Source organism: Desmodus rotundus, chromosome 4, assembly GCF_022682495.2.
Source record: "Desmodus rotundus isolate HL8 chromosome 4, HLdesRot8A.1, whole genome shotgun sequence".
NCBI classification, from domain to species: domain Eukaryota; kingdom Metazoa; phylum Chordata; class Mammalia; order Chiroptera; family Phyllostomidae; genus Desmodus; species Desmodus rotundus.
Genome location: NC_071390.1, coordinates 120602750 through 120625255, shown reverse-complemented (window position 1 = coordinate 120625255; position 22506 = coordinate 120602750). Strand labels below are relative to the sequence as shown.

The 22506-nt window shown below is 37.9% G+C and overlaps 1 pseudogene; it reads right to left on the bottom strand.

Moving 5' to 3' along the window:
* Positions 1-710: 710 nt before the first annotated feature.
* Positions 711-1431, bottom strand: LOC112320844 (high mobility group protein B1 pseudogene; annotated as a pseudogene).
* Between the last annotated feature and the right edge of the window lie 21075 nt (positions 1432-22506).

Below are 22506 nucleotides of genomic sequence, written 5' to 3'. Positions count from 1 at the left end.
AACAAGAAATTTACATACATACTCACAACTGTAAATCTATTTTTGCCCCACCATGTATGTAAATATATATAATAAATATAAGACTTTTATATAAAATCATATATACATAATACCTGGGGCGGGGTAGGAGAGCAGGCAGGCTCTAAGGTTTCCAGAGCTTTCTCCTGTAGCTGCTACAGGATTTGGTGTTGTTTTGTGTCTTGTGACGCTGAAGCCTAGAAGCTTTCTTGAAGTCCTCATGTTAATGGTGTAGTTAGCTAGTTATTGATAAAAAGGAGAAAGGAAAGGGAAATCGAATGTTGGGCCTGGTTCCTTCACAAGGAAGCTACAACTTTTCACACCCCAGGGGACCACAGCATTGTGCTCCGATGGGATGAACATCCTTCCCTTCCCCCTCTGGTACCAGATTGCCAGGAGAAGGTAAGCTCATGTGCAAAAGAAGTCAAAATAATGCAGGAGGAGGTGCTTGACCATAGAGGCAAGAGGCTGCTAACCGTACTAGGCAAGGTTAGCAGCTTTTGAAAATAACACCGGCGCAGAGCTATCTAAAGACACATTTAGTAGTTTGCTAACTATTCGGAAAAAGACACTGTACAGCTTAAAAACAAATCTTAAACAGCCTTACAGTTCAGTATTTTTTTAAAAGGTGTGAGTTGTGTATAGGGGGGTTAAATGCTTTATAGACAAGAAAAAACTGCATTAGAATCAACTTATTCAGCATCTTCTTCATTATTCCTTTCCTCATCCTCTTCATCTTACTCTTCTTCCTTCTCGCTTTTTTCAGCCTTGACAACTCCGATTTTTGCTGCATCAGGCTTTCCTTTAAGTTCTGTATACAGCGATAACCTTTCCATATTTCTCCTTCAGTGTAGCCACTTTCTTTTCATTAGGCTGCTTGCCGCCTGTGGCCATGTGACTCCACATCTCTCCCAGCTGCTTTGCAGCATCACCAATGAACAAGCCAGGATGCTCTCCTTCGACTTTTGTGATGATGCTCAGAACAAAACAAGAAAAAGGCCAAAGTAGCCTCTTGGGTGCACTGGGATCCTTGAACTTCTCTTTTGTTTCCCTTTTAGGAAGGATACAAACTTTCGTTTCTATTTCAAACTGGGCCTTGTCTGCCTTTGCCATGTCTTCACATTTTCCTTTCTCTTTAGCAGAGCTGGTCTGCCAGCTCTCTGAGAACTTGTTAGAAAACCCTGAGAAATTGACTGAAGCATCTGGGTGCTCCTCCTGGAAAGTCTGCACAAAGAAAGCATATGAGGACATTTTGCCTCTTGACTTCTTAGGACCTCCTCTGCCCGTGCTTAATTACTCCGTCTTAGCGAGCACACAGCGACGCGGGTCCCGCCGGCTGGCACTTGCCCGGGCGCTGTCTCTGGAGATCCGTGTACTGCAACGGCTGTGCGAGCGCGGGCCAGACACGGCCATGTTTGCAATCTTTATCACACACGTTTACAGTCTCGTTGAGAAACTATTTACGTATTTATTTAATAATATTTAAAGTTTCTTATAGACTGGAACCACTTAGAGTTTTTCCCTGGATTTTATCCAGCACCTAGTATAGCACTGGCCTTGTATGGGCATTTATTAGCCATCTGCCAGAATTCATTCTGAACAGAGGGAGACACAGCTTTTTAGAAAACAAAACCTTTTTTCCCCACTTGACGGACTTTTTCATCACTGTTGGAAGCATACCCATTTCCCACAGCTTTCAAACACGAAATCTTAGATTAGCCTTTGCTTCTTAAGTTTTCCCCCCTGCATTGATTTCAGCTGAACTCAATTTCTTCGTTCTTCTTAAAGCCTGAGTATGAATAATAAATACAGGAAATTTCAAATTAATTTTTATGGTTTATCATCTACAGGTTTCCTTTGTATTGTGGTACAAAATTATAAAATATATTTTTTTAGTTTTACCAAATCCCTAAATTCCTTAAAATCTTACAGCTCCTCTTTATCAACATCTGAATGGAATTTGAATTTTGTACAATTTAGTTTCCAGTCTTCTCATTGCTTATTTTATTTTATTATTTTTTCTCTTAGCCTGGTACCTTTGAACCAAGCAAAACAGCTAATGAAGTCTTCTTTCTGTATTGAATCCTCTTTCCTAGATTCCAGAATACCGAGTTATTAATTTTAATAATAAATTTAATTATTACTTGGTAAGAACACCTGAGTTTGCATGATCGGTGCAGTCTCTTGGCAGTTGGCGTGGGAGATCACTCTATAATCTACGCCACTCACTAATTTTGCCGTAGGAACTGTTGTCACTGAAACGATAAATACTCTAAATCCTTTTGATCGCCACATTTTTCCCTGTTGCAGAACCACATGGGAAGCCAATTCATAATCAGAAGGTTGCTTGGTAAGTGTGAAATGAGAATAAGGAGCTTCAGATGACTCAAATATTAAGTAGGGTGAAGCTAAGATTGCTTCTGAGCAACTGTTGACACTTGCAAGTTTTCCTAACAGTGTGTTCTGAAATCTGGTTAGTTAGAAGCTATAAAAACTGTCATGTAAAAGCTACAGGCAGGTTCTGTAACAGGTACAGACTTGAATACTCTTTTGAAGCTGACTGTTCCCTCACTCTGGGGAAACCTCCTGAGTGGTTCTTTCGTTGCACAAATGTAAAGCACAAATCACTTACGAATTATACCTTGTTCTTGGAGAAAAATGTGATGTTATTGTTCATCCAAATAAAAGCATTTTGGACTGTGAAGCTAAGTGCACTCTGCCAATATATGGCTTTCTTTCAGCTTGTGCTTAGCAAACCTCTCTCAGCCTGTTTCCTCTTCATTAGAATGCGGACAGTAATATTTGGGAAGGTTAAGGTAATACAAGTAAACCTCTTTGAATCATGTCTCATATCTAGTAAGTGACTTAATATTAGTGATGACAATTTACTAGAATATCACTGTATTTAAAAGTAAGTATTTATTTTTTTGTCTGAATTGAGAACTGCACTCTGCCAGTAAATGGATTTTTGTTCTTTCTGGAGATGTGGGTACTTTGGAAAGAAGACGGCAGAATGAAATCCAAGTGTGATCCTTGCTGCTTGCAGGAGGAACACGTATAAAGCATGGGGTGGCACGTGCAAGATGGAACTGACTGTGGATTCCACACATGATTATTCTACATGTATTGGATATACTAATACGCACTACTGTGCTTTGACATGTTTGCCTGTTCCTGGAAAGGAGTTTTTCTTGAATTGACCTTTCTACCCATAACTATCTGGAGTAGAAGATTCGGGGACAGAAAATTAGAAGTCAATCTTTTGAGTGAAATAGAAGGGGAATTTTTTCCTCTGACCAAAGGACACTTTGGGTGTCTAAAGGTAAGGTGGGTTGTCACCCTTTTGTGTGGGGTGGGGTATAAATCAGTCACTATCTCATAAAATTAGGGTAGGGTCAGGCTAAGATCTATTATGGTTTGGGCAATATCGCTGACTTTTAAAATGCCTTCTCCCTTTTTTCCATTGGAATTGAAGTGTTGGGCAAATGGTTGACCAGCTACACTACATTCCCCGGCAGTTTTCACAGTTAGATATTGCCATATGCCTGAGTAAGCTCTGACTGCGTGTGAGTAGAAGTGACGTGTCCCACTCACAGAACTGGCCTGTAGGCCTCCAGAGCATTTTGCCACACCATTTCCCCTTCTGCCTAACTAGCATGACAATAACCAGGGGATCTTGGAACTAATGTCTGAATGGCTGCATGGAGAAAAGCCAGAGTTGGCCTGAAACCCCTTTGATGTGAGAAAGACATATTTTTAAACCACTGAATTTTGGGTGTTTGTTTCAACCAATTTGCCTGCTGTAACTAATCCAGAAATTAATGCGTGGGCAGTGGTGTCACAAGCTGAAAAGTTGGAGAAATACATGATATCATGGCAAAACATTGACATTTATTAAAGCTATCTCCAACTCCAACTTGGAATGCAGACCACATGCTCATATAGTTTTAGGTGTAGTGGTTGGAAAAGAGCTGGAATGTTTATACATTTTGGCTGCTACTCATTGCTTCAAGTAAGGTACTGTGTTGCAAGAATTGTCTGGTTTGTGCACAGAGATTGACGGGGAGAGAGAGAATTCACAGGCTTCACAGGATGGAAAAGCTAACTGCTTCTGAAACCCAAACAGGAAATAAGACTTAAAACGGCTTCAAATGCAAAGGCCCAATAAGATTTCTAAGTTAAATTAAGGCACTTAACCGTGCAGCAAAAATCTGATCTCTTACCACCCAAATGTTTTAGACGTCCTCAGGGTGGCAGCTGTTGTCAAACCTATACACAGTTGTGTGAGTATGTGCATGTGGGCATACCTCCCCCCCACACATACACGTACGCACACTCTTCAGGGTAGTTAAAACAAGAGCAGACTAAAGAATTATGTCTAAGGAATTATTTTGAGTGTGAACACTGGTACTTGGAAGGGACAGGAAATAATCCAAGAACTTCATTTTTGAGGGAGTTGTACTGCCAAAGAAACCACAAATCTCACCTGAAAAAGTTTTTGATTCTTTGGCCTGTAAGAAGGACATACACTCGGTGTTCATTATGGGTGCACCATGGGGGGTGGCAGAGAAGGAGGAACTGCTCTGAGGGCAAATCCAGGGGTCTCTGAGTTTTGTGGGTAGTGAGGCTTCTCCCAGAAATCCAAATCACACCAGTCTGGGAATCCCGTCTACTCTCAGGGCAGGGTATCACACGATACACACCCAGAAGGAGTTTGTTGTTTCAAAGAATTATGGTTGCTATATTTTTGCCAGTCTTCTCTTCAAGAAAAAGTATTTCTTTATTTTTGGAGCAGTTTTAGGTTTATCGAAAAATTGAGTGGAAAGTACAAAGAGTTTCCATATAACCCTTCCCCACAACTCCAAAACCCACAATTTCCCCTCTTATTTCCCCTATTAATCTCTTCCATTAGTGTGGCACATTTTTACAATTGATGAATCAACATAGATGCATTATTAACTAGATTCCACACTTTATATTAGGGCTTGCTCTTTGTGTTGTACATTCTATGGGTTCTGACAAGTCTGTAAGGACATATATCCATCATTATAACATGACACAGAATAGTTTCACTGCAATAAGAATTCCCCGTGCTCCACTTATCCATCTCTCCCTTCCTCCTTAAACCTTTCTCCACCCACCCTCCTGCCTGCCCTAGGCCCTGGTAACCACTTAACTTTTTTTATTGTAACCATAGCTTTGCCTTTTCCAGAATGTCATATGCTGGTAGTCATACGGTATATACATTTTTCAGATTGGCTCCTTCCACTAAGCAATTTGCGTTGGAGGTTTTCTCCTGTCTTCTCATGGTTTTATAGTTCCTTTCTTAAAATCACTGGGTAATGTTCCACTACATACATATACCACAGTTTGTTTTCCATTCACCTATTGAAGGACATCTTGGTTGCTTCCAGGTTTTGGCAATTGTGAATTATTTGTGTGTAGATTTTTATGTAGATGTAAGTTTTCAACTCACTTGCTGTATCCTATGATAAGATTATGTTTATGTTTTTTAAGTAACTGCCAAACTGTCTTCCAAAATGGCTTCACTTTGCATTCCTACTAGAAATGAAAGAGTGTTTCTGTTTCTCTACATGCTCTTCTCTTTTTACAGGAATTTTATTGTAGTTATCTTGCTCCATCAACATATAATGATGGGGGCTCAAGCAGAATACCTTCATTTTGGCCTGTACTATGGGGGAAAAAATCTAGCCCTACTGGAGAAAGTTCACATTCCAGAAATACCTGGCCTTTGAAATGGATGCAGCAACTGGACACAACTTGGAATGGTCCCCTTGGGCAGGGAATGGGTCCATTTTATCTAGGTACAGATATCTGATTGTCAGACGGGTAGATGGTGTGGAGACGGCTATCTGTCCCTTAGACCCTACTTCCCCGTTCTTCCACTGCAGTCAAGGGGTTAGACAAATGACTCGTTCGCTGCACTGTTTCCCGAGTTTCCTGGCACTTAGCTTCAGTCATGACACTGTGCTCCTCCAATGGATCCTCTATTCTTCTACTTGAGTAGAAGTAATGTGTGCCATTTCTGAGGTTGGCTACAAAAACTTCCAGACATACCCCTCACATTCTTTCTCATTTTCTTTTAGTTATGGAATGGTGTCAATCAAAGGTGACTAGAGGAACATTGAAAGCCCTACGTTATATGTGACCAAGCCCTATAAGTTTGGGTCCCTGAGTAGCAGTGTTGAGATCTATCCTGCTGACTGAAATGCTTCCCTGTGGTCTGTTAAGTGAGTAAGTAATGAACTTCTACTGCATTTAAACTAACCTTGGTTCTATTTGTAACAATAACCTGGTTCTGGTTTTATGTATCTTAATTAATACGAATGCATAATATAATGTAGCCTTTTTTTTTTTTTTTAAATAATGGTGCTGGGCAGGCGGCAGGCCATGGTCACATTCTAAATTGATTCTTTTCTCAGTGTTGTCGATGGCTTGAGATGCAATGCAATTTTGAAGTAAAGAAGTTGGCATCTGGTAGTTTCTTTACTACTAGTACCTACCTATATTTAAATGTCAGATTTTGTGAACTTGGGCAAATTTCTTTAACTTCTAAAACTTTCATTTACTTATCTAAGTAAAGGGGATAATATTACTTCTTTCATAGGTGTTTGGGAAATTAATTGAAATAAATCCCGTGAGTCATTAGCGTATCATTTTGCACATAGGTGGTGCCCAGGCAACATCAGCTGTTAGCTAGCTCTAAACTCTGTAAAGTCAGATTTTATACCCACATTTAGTGGAAAGGCTGAAGTTGAAAATAAAATAAACAAACAAACAAAAAAATGTTCCTGCTATGCTCATAGCCCCTGGGTGAAATACCTTTTGACTTTTGTCAGAGTGAGAAAATGAGGAAGTATAAAAGACAGGAGTTTTGTCTGATTTCCTGGGGGAATAGCCAATTTCCCCAAATACAGTAAAATAATAGCACCTCCCACTGGGCAGAGAGTTTGTAAAGAGAATTGCTGAACCTCTTCATACAGGAAAATCCAGCAGTTAGGGCAGATGCCAGAAACAACACATGGGGGTAACACAATGAATTTCGAATGTGTACAAAGAGTTCAGCAACTGGCAACCGGCATGAAAACTGCAGTGAGCATGTGTTGCATGCAAGTTATTGGCAGATCGAGTTCAGAAATCTAGCAACAGCTGAAGCAGTGAAGATAATAAATAGTTTAAATTGACAACCAACATTTTACCGAACACATACACGTAATGAGAACAATACAACAGAGAGTGTCAAGGAGAGTGAGAATGGGGGTGACTGGATTCTTAGGGAGGTCACACAGCATAGACCTCAGGATTAACTAAAGGTGTATCATTGTCAAGGGTTTCTATAAACCGCCTTCATGGCACCAAGAAAGAAAATAGAATAGAGAAGCTAAGAACAATAAACCAAGTTTTACTTTAAAAAAGTGGACAGTAAAAAAACAACTGGAGAGATTTTCCAACTTTTTAGGTAAGGAGGATTGATGATCATATCCAAAATTTGAAAATAGTATATTTTTTTCATTGTAAATTCATTTACAGCATGCTTGAGATATTCTCAATTAAATTTCTCTTCATTAGAATTTCCAGTTCATAACCTTCACAGGAAATTATTCTATATGCAAAAACATGCAGAATTTGGACTGTAACAAATGTTTGGCTATTATAATGCCCAGACAGTGATTGATTATATTGCATTGAATCCATCACTTCCTACCCTAAAAAGAAGAAGGGGGGATAAGCTTAAACAAAGTTGAGTTTAAATTCTTCTCTTGTATTTTGATAATCAAGTGATGGTAGATAATGAATCAAATTTAAGTGCAGGAAAATAAAGTTCTGTAGGTGTATGACATGAGGAAGCAATGATGGAATACTCTTCTCAAAATATTATCTTTCTCTAAGGAAGGTACCCTTTTAGAGATCAGATATAGTCTTTCTTCTGTGGTTGTTGTACAGCAGGACAGTCTAATAAATGTTATTTTGGTCTTAGCCAGTCTATGTTTTCTACTGTTTCTGACAGGAAGCTTGTAGTCTGGGCAGGCTGGCTGCTCACTCTGTGTCAGATCGACCACACCCCTTGCTTCTGAACCCACCTTCTGCACCCGTACCAGTTTTAGTCATTCTGAAGTGTTTTCATTGTTCTCTCCTTCCTCCAAAACCTTGTTCATGTTTTTAGAGCCCAGATGAAATCCTGTGACCTCACTGAACTCACATAGCATATAATTCTTTGAACCACATAATTTAGTACTTTATTTTATGGCTCTTAAATCATTTCATGTATGTAAATCATATTTTGCCAATAAGATGATAAATTCTTTCAGTGAAGGGCACAGGTCTTCTTTAGAAACATGGTAGATATTCAATAAATATCTATTTATTGATTGTTTAATATGCCTCCTATTGCATATAAGTTACTCTTCGGAAGTAATTATACAGTGAAAGACTCTTACTAAAAAAAAAGTTGCAAAAGGAAGTTGAGCAGAGAACTGGATACAAACAGAGCTCACATTAATGGTAGCAAATGACATGATTAACACCTTTTCTGGCAGCCTTGCAGCTTGAATTTGATAAAGGAAAGTAATGTCTTCAAAGAACCAAATGCTAAATTGAATGATTGAATTTAACTCCATAGTGTAAGGCTATGTTAGTAGATTTTTAGAAGGATGACATTTGAGTGTAATTTAAGTGCAATACATCAATCTGCCATTGAGCTAATGAACTTCAAGTAAAAAAAAAATCACTGAAGAGTTTGGTACAGATGACTCCTTCAAGTATCCTTGGGGAGGTAGGATGCATAGGTAATTGAATGAAAATCTATCTTGACTGACCCCAGTGACAACAATGTTCAACTCACATTACAAATCACCTGTAGTCGTTAATGGACTATTTTTGAATTGCTTTGAAATTATTAATGGTGAGTATAAGGAAGCATAGTGTTTCTTGTTTATCTATACCTCCTTAATAAAATGAATGTTTAGTGCATTTTTTTCTTTAATACTAGCAGTTTATAATAAAGTTCAGTTTCTCTAGTTTAAATTTCATCACAGGGGAAAAATGCACATTTGGTTGTTGTTTATTTGCCTAATCGTTCTGTCTTTATGAATGCCTTGAGATTATGGGATCAAATTAGTTCAACTATAAAATGTGGGAATAAATGGGTAATTGGTGACTGTAAACTAATAAAAAGGAAAATAAAACAGAGAAACACCTTTTCCTATGAGTTCTTGTAGGCCTGCATCCAAGTTCACAGCTCAATTAAAATAAAATTTTCTGTTTTTCTGAAGGGAATCATAAATGTTTAGAGACTGTTAGACAAATAATATATTATAAAACTCATAAAATGAATACATTTCTGAGAAATGGTGAAAATGCAGTAACTGAACAACATTAAAGCATGTAGTAATATTAATAAGAACACAGAACTCATAGCTAGAATATTTAAATTAATGCTTGACCAAATGTGGTCTTGCGGTTGATTGTCAGAACTACTGGATGCTTGAAATACAGGTTCCTAGATCACACCCTAGATCTGCTGAATTTCTAAAGGTGAATGACAACAAGCTATATTGTAAAATAGCATCCCTGATGGTTCTTATAAATGTAATAATTAGAAAATCGTTAAAATCCTCTTGACATCTTAATTCTTGCCTTTCAAAAATATGTCTGGAAGATAAATATCACATTACCGATAGTGTTGACTACTGACTGGGATGTTGAAGGAGGGCAAACTCTCACTTTTTAATTATAGATCTTTTCATTACTTTCTTCCAAAGATACAGCATCCTTCAGTAATAAAGAAAATATATGTCATTTGATGGTTTCTGATATTATGAGTTGCATTTTGTCTGTGATTCCCCCCTCCCATCTTTTCTTAAGGAAGCGTATGGGGCAATTGTGGTGTTTCAAGTCCAGCACTGTCTTGGTTGACTCAGGCTGCCAACCATAACAAAATACCACAGAATAGGTGGCATAAACATAAGCTCTTTATTTTCTCACAGCTCTGGAGGATCAAAGTCCCAGATCAAGGTCTGGTAGGGTCAGTTTCTGGTGAGAACTCCCTTTCTGGCGTGGAGATAGCTACTGTATCCTCACATGTCCTTTCCTCTGTGTGTGCAGAGAGAGCTTACTCCCTTCTCTTCTTAAAAGGACACTGATCCTGTTGGATCACCCATCCTTATGACCCCATTTAACCTCAAATACTTTTTCTGTTACTTCCAATACCACCATTTTAGGGTGTAGGACTTCAACATACGGATTATGGTCGGGGGACACACACATTCCATGACATCACTGAGTGAACTAACATATTTGAGTGCACTATGGAGGGCAGAATTGGGGGGGTGAGAATCTTCGTTAAAATCCTTGAAGGGTCAAATGTAGACATGAAATGCCAAAGTCTAAGCAGTGGAAATACAGTGATAGGAGGAAAATAGAGCAGTGATAAAGAATTGGGAGGAATAGGCTTAAAATGAGAAATATCCAAGAAGATGATGACAACTGACAGTGGCTTCTCCAACTCACTTGAAGTTTTATGGTTAAGGCCTCAAGAGTCAGGGATGGTCCCAAATTTGTTAACTTTTTTAATGATTTAACTTTCTAAATCACAAGATAAAAATAATGTTTAATTCATTTGTATTTTAAAGAAAACTCTGCTGCTTAGTTTAGTTTGAATGCTGTGAAGTTATCACCGAATGTCCATATTTGTTGATTATAAACATTTCTGAATACAAAGTAGTCTGTCAACAAGAGAAATAAGAACAATATGACTTAAACACATGACTAGTAAAAATTTGGAATAATCTTGATGTATTCAGAGGCATAAACTAAATGGCTAAATTTAGTTCATCTTGAAAAAATCTCTAGTGGAAAAACATATAGAAAAGATGGATACTTGGAATGTTCTATTTTTTACTGTTTCTATCACTTTCTTCCTTCCTTTGGATGAAGGTTTGTGTGATGAGAAATATCTTGCTGCACTAGAACAAGGAACTGTTTTGTTATATATCTGGGCGGATGGCAACGTCTGCCCTGCCCAGCCCTGCTCAGCGGCCTTCTTCCCTGCTCTTTGTGTGAAGATACATCTCTGCTTAGTTCCTGAACTCATGCTGATGAGCGCCAGGAACACCATTTGTTATTTGGATCCCACCAATGTGGTGGGGTCTAGAAATATTTTGATATTATTCATTCAGGATTCATGTGTCTAAATACATTTCTTGGATCTACCTGCTTTATCCATCTGTATCTTCTGTAGGGGGTCTTGTGAGTTGTTTCAATTCTGTCTTCATATACTGGTAAATATTAATTTTCTCCCAGAGTTAAGTTTGGTCCTGAATGGCTTACCTAAAAAGAACTGTAACACTTTGATTAGTTTTTGGTACTGCTATAACATAAGAAGGTGTATCTTATTCATGGTATAGGCATTATCCATATGTTATCTTGCGAATGGTTAGATAGCCTGGTCCCAGAACCCTGTTATAGACCTGATTTCAAGCCTTGCCTGCTTCTTTGAACCTTTACTCTGTGTTCTTACCTGCCTGGATGGAGTCCCTTAGTGTTTGGTGGTCACTGATACAAACTGTGGCCTCCTGGACACTATTCTTTGTACAATAGGTCCCTCTTCAGAGCCTTGCCTAAGGAAATGTCAGATTTTTTTTTCAGTTCTCTCTCTCTTTTATTGTCTTTGTTTCCTTCCCTTGTTCACTGGCAATGTTTCTTTTTCATTATACTTACCTTGAAAACAAGCTCATTCAACATGGAGTTAATTTTTTTTTGAGTTATGTTTCCCAGACATACCATGCATGGTAAAAGGCATCTGGTTCCACACGAAAAATATACATGCTCTTTACTTACAGACAGACTGGTGGGAGTATTATCCCCTGTAAGAGTTCCCCAGGACTTAGCAACCTCATAGTATTTGTGGAATAAGATATTTAATTACAAAATTTCAGGGGAGGAAAAAAATTTCCTTGAGGAACCTAGCCACTAGAAAGTATCTTTCTCTCTAGACTAGTGCTTTGGGAGAATGGCGGATCTGCTGCTGGTGATGATTACTTCTACTTCTGAGAGCATGATGCAAACCTGCGTTTACCTCTTTCCTGAGCAGTTTTTGCTGTTTTGTTCTACATAAGATCTCTTAAGAATGAAATGCTTAAAAAAAAGAATGGGAGGTTTTATGCTCCAGCTCATTCTCCACTCTGCATTTCTTAATACAAACCTGGAGTATAAGAAAGCAAGTCATAAATGCAATTTGTATGAGTCTTTCAAAATATTCCATTAGGATTTTTGTAATGCCATTCCTCTTGGATACAAACCTAGCAACAGCCTTTCACCTTTATGTCTATCTACTTTTTAGTGACAATTCCATGTTTTTTTCTAAATGATTTCAAATAAGCTACATCGTTTTGCACATTCGCACTAAAACAATGCTACTGGTAGCACCCCTTCTATGTGAGATCAGTTGTATCTCACGTGCTTGCTATGTACTTTTCCATGCAGCTTCTTGTTATGACAATGTTGGAATCTGTGTGAATTCCTTTCCTCTTTTTCCTTTCTTTCTTTTTAAAAAATTTTTATTGTTATTCAATTACAGTTTTATACCTTTTCTCCCCATCCCTCCACCCCCTCCTTGCTTCCTTTTTTTAAATCCTGCTTTATTTATTGACTCTGGGATACCTAGAGTTATTGTGTGAACTATGTTCCCTTTGCCTTAATCACTAGGAACGATTTTTAAGTAAACTTCTCTGAATTTTACCTTCTTTTCCTTACCTTCTTTCTTATAACTGCTGGTGTAGCCACTGGTCTCTTTCCTTTTCCTTAGGCTTATTTTATAAAGTATGTCAACACAAAACATGGAGAAATTATGTTATTTAGATTCTTTATGTGTCAGTGCTTTTTAGATTGTATAAACACATTAATTTTTAACAAATGAAAAACACTGAGCTTCAGAGAGTTTTAACTGACTTCCCCAAGGCCAAATCACCACAAAAGATAAACTCAGATTTTAAAAAATCTCTTTTGATTTCAAGTCCAATTTTCTTTCAACAATATTGTGCATTAATAGGTGGGTATTTTCTTTTTGACTTTTATTTTGTGGGAAAGTAAAAATAGGAGTGTATAAGCACTCACTGACTTTTGAGGTAGTCATTCCCTGTAGCTGCTGGACTCACTGGAGGATGGCAGCAAAACCTCAAGCTGCAATCCATTACTGTCTCCGATCCCATCATGACTCTTCTTTGCTGAGGTCTTGATCTAATTAAATTGTCACCACCCTGTTAAAGTATGGATAGAGGGCATTTCATAAAGTTTAGTTGAAGACGAGGAGAAAACGAGGAATTAATTATCTGACATAACAGTATCACAGATTTCTTTGTTGATGCATAATTTGAAGGTTAAACTATTTCTAGAAAAGAGCAAGAGACATTGGCATCCCACTGGGGGAAAATATTTACACATAAATCTAGAGTTAAAAAATCCAAATAATGGTTTAAATATCCCATTTTTACTCAAATTTTTATGGAGTGAAGAACTATTGGAAAAATGTAAAGCTTATAACTTATTTATTTATATTTGTATCTGGTGATAACACAAGGGTGGAGATAAGGGTTCAGCTAGCACTAGAATTTCAGAGGAGTTAGTTTTGTTGCATATGTATTTATTTATTTTTATTAATGCTGGACCAAGTTATTTCTAACTAGAGATATATAGGGCTTGTTAACCCAAAGTTCCAATGGAACTAAGTTGTGGACTGGGCTTAGTTCTGGATAGATTTTTAGCATTTTAACTGTTTAGGTGTGGTATCCTGTAAGGGGCATACGTTAATAAAGTAAACATATTATCACTGGTGATTATTATTGAAATTGCTTCCATCTTCAAGTTGAAAAGTTTGAAAAATAATCTAATCTCCCTATTCTTTAGAGTTAGTATTGAATTTGTCATTAGAGTATTCTTTAATCACTTTAACCTGGATCATATCGATGACTTTCTAACTGATCTCCTTGCTACCAGTCTCTGTTCTTCAAACCTATCTTTCATACTGTTGTCAGATTAAGCATGCTAACATATCACTTTCTTCATGTCACTCGATTAAAATGATCAATAATATATAATGAGTTTGGGTATCTATAAAAATCCAGGTGGCAGTATTGAAAAATTGGTTGTGAAGTTCAGGAGACAGAGCTGACAAAAAGATAATTAGGGGTTATAGATAGTTAGAAGGGAAGAAAAAGTCAATACCATAGCGCAGGTGTAAGAATAGGAACAAGCAAATTAAATTGAGAAAATATAGCTCTAGAACCAAGACTTGCAGAATTTTCACCGTGACTTTGGATAAGAAATATATTTTGTATTTTGTCTAGGTATATACAAACATACAATAACCCATCTACACACACACACACATGAAACAAATGTTACAAATTTTTTAAAAATTGTAATTAGTGTTATACATCTGTTTTCAAGTCAATTCTATTTTATTTTATTTAAAAAAACCAAATTTGTGTCATTGATCTACTAACTGAGTTCACTACTAAGTCTTGACCCATAGTTTGAGAAATACTTCTCCAGAGGAAAGTACCTGCAAGTGTAGTGTCATTAAGACCTGGGATGAAAGAGTTTCAAGGAGCGATTAGTCCGTGGAGTCAAAGAAGCAGAGAGATAAAGATAATAGTCAAAGGACTTCAGATGGATTTAATAGTCATAAAGTGGTATTATGGGGTGCCTACTGCAGTGCTCATCCCAAGGCTTAAAGTGGGATGAAGCCAGACTGTTAAGGGCTAAGAAATGGTCAAGAGAGGAAGGTTGGATCCCTAGAAGAAACTTTGAAAAGTCATGTGAATATTGTTTAATTACACCTTACAAATAAGGAAGTGAGTTCACAGAACGTGAAGAAATTTACCCACTTGCACAAGTAGTAGTAACAGAACCATCAGTCAAACCTAGTCAGCTCACACTCTGATACGCAAGGTTTTCTATCACATCCAAGAGAGGATGCTGCTGAAGCCCGTGGCAGGATTGCTACTTTGTCTCTATCTCGCTCTGCATTAAGCTTTATCTGTTCGTCTATCTACACCCTTCTTTTGAGCATCTATTGAAGACTATTTTTTGCAGTCATTAGACGCTTTTCAAATACTGTGTTTTATTATAATTATTGTACATCTCTTATTTGCTCCACTAGGTTTTAAGTTGTATTTAAGCAGAAATAAATCCCTATTCTTGAGATTTTGTTGTGATTGTGGTCAGGGACTACATTTGGTGTGTTATTCGATCACTCAAAGCACTTAGCATAATACTTTATACTTAAAAAACATTCAACCCTGGTTGGTGGGGCTCAGTGAATTGACTGCCGGCCTACGAACCAAAGGATCACCAGTTCAATTCCCAGTCAAGGCACGCGCCTGGTTTGCGGACCAGGCCCTCAGTTGGGAGCATGTGAGAGGCAACCACACATTGATGTTTCTCTCTCTCTCCCCTTTCCCCTCTCTCTAAGAGTAAATAATAAAATAAAATCTTAAAAAGAGGTTTAAAAAATAAAATAAAAAATATTCAATAAACATTTGTTGAAAAGCACTACCTACTGCCTAGTTTTTGAAAAGATTGTCACTTTGGGAATCAGCGTGGGTTGGTTATTTCACAATTGGGATTATTGGCCACATGCTATAACCCTAAATAATATTTAAATCTTCACTGCTCTTTATAATTTTCAAGGACTTTATAAACATGTAGTCTCTTTGAAATTTTCCTCAAAGAAGCATATTTCATCTTTTCTGTTTTCTGTCTGAATGTACCTCTAACTCAACGTAGTTAAGGAGAGCGGTGATTTTTCTTTTTAATGAGCCATCTGTGTGTCCTCCTTGGAGAAGTGTCTATTCATGTCCTCTGCTGATTTTATAATTGGATCGTCTGGGGGGTTTTGGTGCTGAGTTGTATAAGTTCTTTATAAATTTGGGGTATTAACCCTTTCTCAGGTGTACCACTGATGATTATGTTCTCCCACTCAGTGGGTTGTCTTTTCATTTTATTGATGGTTTCTTTTGCTGTACCATAACTCTTTAGGAAAACACAAACAACAAAATACAAAACTCATCAAGACACTGGGTGGGGATGAAAGAACCCAAACTGCAGGGTTATAAGATCCAGAGGGATAACAGGCTGCACACTAATCTGCAATGGGATTTGATAGGGCAACATGACTGGATTCTGAAGTTTCAGTTGAAGAAAAGATAAAGGAGTTTTTTTAAATGTTTGATTTTATTTAGTTTGTGTTTCAGTAGTATACAATTTTTGTCTTCAGAAAAATTCACACAAAATACTTTAATGGAATACTTTATAAGACGACAAGTAAATTTTACTTGGGTCTATCGTGCATAAAAAGGGGACATACAAGAGAAATGGTAAAATCGTCCTATACTGAATTGTTCTTTTTTAAAAAAATGTATTCCATTTTAATTTTTTAAAGATTTTATTTATTTATTTTTAGAGAGGGGGAGGGAGGGAGAGAGAAATAGAGAGAAACATCAATGTGTGATTGCCTCTCACACACCCCCTTCTGGGGACCTGGCCTGCAACCCAGGCACGTTCCCTAGACTGGGAATCGAACCGCTGACCCTTTGATCCACAGACAGACACTCAATCCATTGAACCACACCAGCCAGGACTGAGTTGTTCTAATAGGCATAGAGGGAGATGACCACGAGGATCACCCTTAGGAAAGACTGGCTCTTAATATCAGTGGACTGGGGATCTACATTTGCAATCTTGATTTTAAGAGGCAGGGTGATCCCAGTTGATATCTGGTTAATAGTTAGTGACAGAACCTTTTCTAAATGAATTTCGTATTTGTTTCCTATCCCTGCATAACAAATCACCACGTATTAGTGACTTAAAGCAATACAGATTTATTATCTCACAGTTGTGCAGCTCTGTCAGAAGTCTGACATACATTTCCTTAGGCCAAAACTGAGTGATTGGCAGGGCTCTAAAGAACAGTTTGTTTCCTTGCCCTTTCCAGATTCTAGAGGCTAACTATGCTCCTTGGCTGGTGACCCCCTTCCAACATCTTCAAAGCCATCATTAATGGAGAGAGTCCTTTTTGTATCTCAAGTGTCTGACCCTATTTCCACAGCCATGTCTCCTTCTCTGACTGGAGCTGGGAACAGGTCTCAGGTTTGAAGAACTCATGTGATTAAAACAGGCCCACTTGGGTCATCCTGGATGATCTCTCCTCTCAGCATCCTTAACCTTAGCCACCTCTGCAAAATTTCTTTCTCCACATAAGGTAACATATTCACAAGTTTCGGGAATTAAAACTGGGACATATTGGGATTGGGGGCAATATTCCACTTACCACATACACAAAAGCTAAAATAATAGAGAATGAGTGTATTATGTACTTAATGTTACTGATTAATGAGAACCCTGACATTTATTTTAATAATACTTTAAAGCTTTAAATATGAAAACAATGAACTATTATTCTGTCAGTGATAATACCCTGACAGCAAAGCTGTTAGAGTGTATTTTCCCAACTCTCAGGACATGCTGCACTTCCTGCCCTCGGAACTGTGTCGTTGTGTGTGATGTGCCTTCACTGTGGAGAAAGAGCAGAAACTATTTGGGGGGGAGTCTTGTTTATAGACCTGGTGCTGAGCTGTTTTCAGGAATTAATATCCTCTGGACTGTTTCCCACAGTGGTACTTTAATAAATGGTGATTAGGAGCTGTAATACTATTAATATTTCACTTCAAATGAGTTCCAGGTAAAATGCACTTATATTGGCTTGCTTGCCTAAAGGCACAATATTTTTCCCAGGAGAAGATGTGCAGTTTCTTCACAGCTGCATTGTACAAAAACACAAGCTTCTCATCAGTTCAAAACAACCTGTGTTTTTAACCCCTGTTTATGTATGTAAAGACACATAGGTATGTAAGAAGAGGCAATGTCACGTAAAGAGAATAACCCTTGATTGGGAGACAGTCCCCTGAGTTCAAGCTCCACTACTGAACAGCCATGGAGGAAATTGGACCAAAGGATGACCTGACTTTTCTGCTGGAGCATTTCATTCTTCCCTTTTATTTATTTAATAGCAGAAATCAAGGGCAACTTTTAAGTCTATTCTGTAGTGAAAACCCTAGGCTTCACCAAGAGATGCTGCTGCAAATTTGCCAGTTTTCAGAATAATTGTTAGGTGCAGCATCTCAAGAGATCATCTACTTTTTATCTTCTTAGACTTAAAAAACACTACTATCTTCATTCCATGATCTATTGGTACCAGGACTTTCAAACACACGTAAGGGTAAGTAGGATAAATCTGAAATATATGTTTTTCTTAAACTGGAACTTAGGCCCTAGATTGCATTGGAAAACATAGCCATTAAGACTTGAACTGAGTGTTGAACATGAGAAAGCTCTTTTTATTCTACCAGAGGGGGGCATAGACAGTAAACAAGTGAACAATAAAAGATAACCCGAGATAGTGGCAAGTTCCATTCAGACAATCATAGTACGTGGAATGGAATGGAGGCTATACCAGAGTGGTCAGGAAGGGATTCTTTTAGGAAGTTGTGTTTGAACTTCTCTCTGAATCATGTGAAGGAAGCAGCCATAGGAAGATCTGGGGAAGAATATTATTAACATATTAAGTGCAAAGGCACTAAAACAGAAGAACTTCGATATCTTGGTGAGAAAGGAATAAGAACAGTGTGGCTGAAGGGTCCTGAATTAGGAGAAGAATTATGCAAGATGAATTGGAAAGGTAGGGTGGCATGTGGAGGCCTTTTCTGGTTTTTTTTTTTTTTTTTATATGAAACCTTGGAAAGTTTATCACAGAAGTGATATGATCTTTTTTTTTTAATTTTTATTGTTATTCAATTACAGTTGTATGCCTTTTCTCCCCAATTATTTTTTAGAAAGATTATTCTGGTAGCTGTATGTAGGATGGACAAAACAAGGCAAAAGGGGAAGCAAAAACACCAGAGAAAAAGCGGCTTTTGCAAAGGTGCAGTTAACTGGCTCTGGTGAGGCTGCCAGCAGCTGAGATGCCCAGGTGGTGTGAGTGCAAAATATATTTTTTAGTAAAGTTTATAAGATTTTCTGTGTTTACTTCCTTATCTTTTCCATTCTACTTTCTTCCTTCCACACCCACTGAATGGCAGGGCACTAGTACTAGAGATCCTACTGTAATTATGATACACTTCTGACCCTAGAACAATTGAGCGGTGGTGGGGAGGTGCTTAGAGGGAGTGAAAGTGCAAGAGCAGACTTGTCCATGAGTATGTGTGCCGTGTGCTAAATGTAACATGATGACGTTTAACTCGTAATGGGACAGTGATGATTCCACTGGGGTAGATGGGAAAGGAGGAGGGGTCTGGAAATCCTTCACAGAAAAGATATTGTATGAGCTGCATTTTAAAAGATGAGTAGGTGTTTGTTTGCTAGGCAAACAGAGATGGAAAGAGCACTCCTGCCAGAGGGAGCAGTGTGTGCAAAGGCAAGGTGGCATGAAACATCCTGGCATGTTTGAAGAACTGCAAGTCATACAGTTTTGTATGGTTTGAGGTTGAGAAGAGTAAGGTGGTTGAGTGGGTAGAAGGAAATGGGAAGCTAGACGAGAAACGTAGCTGAAAAGATTGGCTGGTGCTAGGACACTGGATGTCTGGTATACTCTGATAAGGAGTTTGGGCTTTGTCCCTTAGGCAAATGAGAACTTTTAGTGGGATATACAAATAAGGAAGCTCTTGATTATGTTTGATTTCTTTTTTAGAAATGTCATAATGTTAGCAGCATAGAGAATGGGGTAGAGAAAAAGGCAAAATAAGAGACAAGTAGGAGATTTTTTTAAATTAGTAACTTGTTTCAAAAGAAATTATCAAATTAATTATTAATGGATCACAATTCACAAAAAATGATTTCTTATTTTCTTCCTTCACATCTTCATGTAAATCCAATTAAAATCAAAGAAACTTATTTTGTGTCCACGTGTAGTATTAACTTATGGAAAAAGTCCGATTACTCTCATAATTTTTAGAAAAATTTTGTAGCTATACAAGTCCGCTGTTGGGACCTGCCAGCCGGGTAACTTCTCAAGTCCTTCAACATTCTGTGAGCTTAGAAGTGAAATGAACACATAGCTCTTTCTCCCTTCACTGATGTTAGAGAGAGGTCTGGTTGAGATAACATCTATGCTGATAGCATCAACTACAACCTTAGTAAATTAGTTCTCAGTGAGTCAACTGTGCTTTGAAGTTGCAGCAACCAAACTCCACCCATGGTTGCCAGGGTTTAGGTATAAGTTATATGAACACCAGGTAGAGATAGGTGTATTGTCTAATGATGCTACTAGTGAGAACCACAGGGAAAATTAACTCAAGGTAAGTGTGATCTTTGGGATTGCAACGGTATAATAATGTTGCTGCAACTACTCTTTTTGTATTTGTATAAATTTTTTGCAAGGTACCTTTGCAAATTTTTCATAGATTCCATATGAAATAAAACATTTACAGTCATTTTGTGTCATCTGTGTTTCCATGACACCAGGTTTACATTTTGCTGAACATCGAGTGATAAGACAAAGTTAGTGCAATCAACAACTTGGCCCTGGAACAGCCAGTTTGTGATCACCGAAACCACAATGTTTGTAACTCTCATATGCCCGATGAGGCAACGTGTGAAGAGTAGAGTGCAGCAGACTATGTGAGCGCCTGCTTTGCTCTTAGTTAAAATGGGGCAATTTCAGAAATGGCAGGAGAAAATGTTGATGGAATTCTGAAACCACAATCCTAAACCATACGGCACAGCTAGATAACTCTGAAACAAGCGCAGCTGGAAAACCGGCCAGTAACGTCAGTGTTGGCTCTATTGGGAAAAACGACCGATCTGGATTACAGAAGGCAGCTTCCCCGGGCATGGTTGAGGCAGTCACCAAAGTAGGATCCATTTTCCCTGTCTACAGGATGGAAAGGGCTGTTAGCTTAACATTGTCATGTTCCATCTTTCTTCTACATAAACATGTTGGTTCTTCTTTAAGACCCAGGAAAAATGCCATTATTTCCACATTCCAATCTAGGAAAAAGAAATAATTTCTCTTTTCTCACGACAGGCGCTGTCTAAATGTTAAGTGAATTAGTGTTATCTAGAAAAAGATAGACATATCTGTTCAGATATCTTTAATGTTACATTGATACATGTATAGGACTTAACCCTAAATGAATATGCACTCACCAATGTGTACTATGTTAAACTGCTTTTTCTTGTTCCATTTCAGTTCACTTTCTTCTTTTGAATTTTTCCCTTTCTCCTCAGCACTGTTGCCAGACAGTTATCATATTCAGATGTGCAATTGAAGACTTTTATTTCCATTTGCATTCTCCGGTCAATTCCGAGATGCGTGTCTGCTTTGCGGTGATTAGTGTGGAGAAGAAGCAGCTGTGAACAGGGAAGTGCTGGCAATGAGAAATTTGCTTTATTTTTTATTTTATTTTTTTGCTGTTGGTAGAAAGTGTCTAAATAACAGGTGTCTATCATCATAAGTGTGAGAACATGTTATTTTTGTCTCTATGAGGGCCAGATCCAGCCTCTAGGTACTTATCTAAACTCAAAGAAAAGTCAGCTGTACTCAGAATTGCCAAAAGTAGATTTGTCCTATATGATTCTGTGTTTTGCCCTTCGATTGCTCCCATATGTAAAAATTACACTCCTTAAGCATTTCTACCAACCTGTGCCATAAACCTCATGAATATAAACATACCATTGGCTTTGAAATAATATAAAACTTCCCTTCAAAATGAAAACAGACTATTGGTATTTAACACCTACAATTATAAGTAGCAGACGAGGTAATTTCAATGATGAAAAACCCAAAACCTCTGCCACTACTCTCCCACCCAGCCCTGAAAATGCTGGATGTTCAGTTGAGACACTTTCCCATTCCAAAGACCTATCTGAAGCATTTTTATGCTAGTGGAAACACAGCATTAGCAAGATCCTAAAACCCTTTCTTATTAATTATTTTAATATAAAGTGACTAATTGTGTGGAATGGGAAATCCTAGCGCAAGAGTGCACAGAAAAGCACAGAGCTGTGCCCTGTGCATGACTCCTCTCTGCACACTCAGAGTTCAGACGGCATAGCAAATTACTCTCTTTCCAATCATTCAGGTCATCAGAATCCACTTGCTGTGAGTACATAGCCTTTTAATTTCTCAGTGCAGCTTCTCTACCTAAAACAGCATGAACCAAGTGCACTATGCCTGTAAAAAAACAATGTGCTGATTGCTACAGTTGCTTCAACATGCTTTTCTGAGCCATGGCATGAACGTAGAAAGGAATATGACTACTAGGTATCATCGGGCAAGTATGGAGATAGATTGGAAAGTGGTAAAATGATAACTCCCAACTTACTGAAGATGAAATGGAAAGATGTATACTTTATAATCTCTGGGAGCTCATTCCGGGAGAAATTATGTTTTTCATTTAGATTTTAAATTAC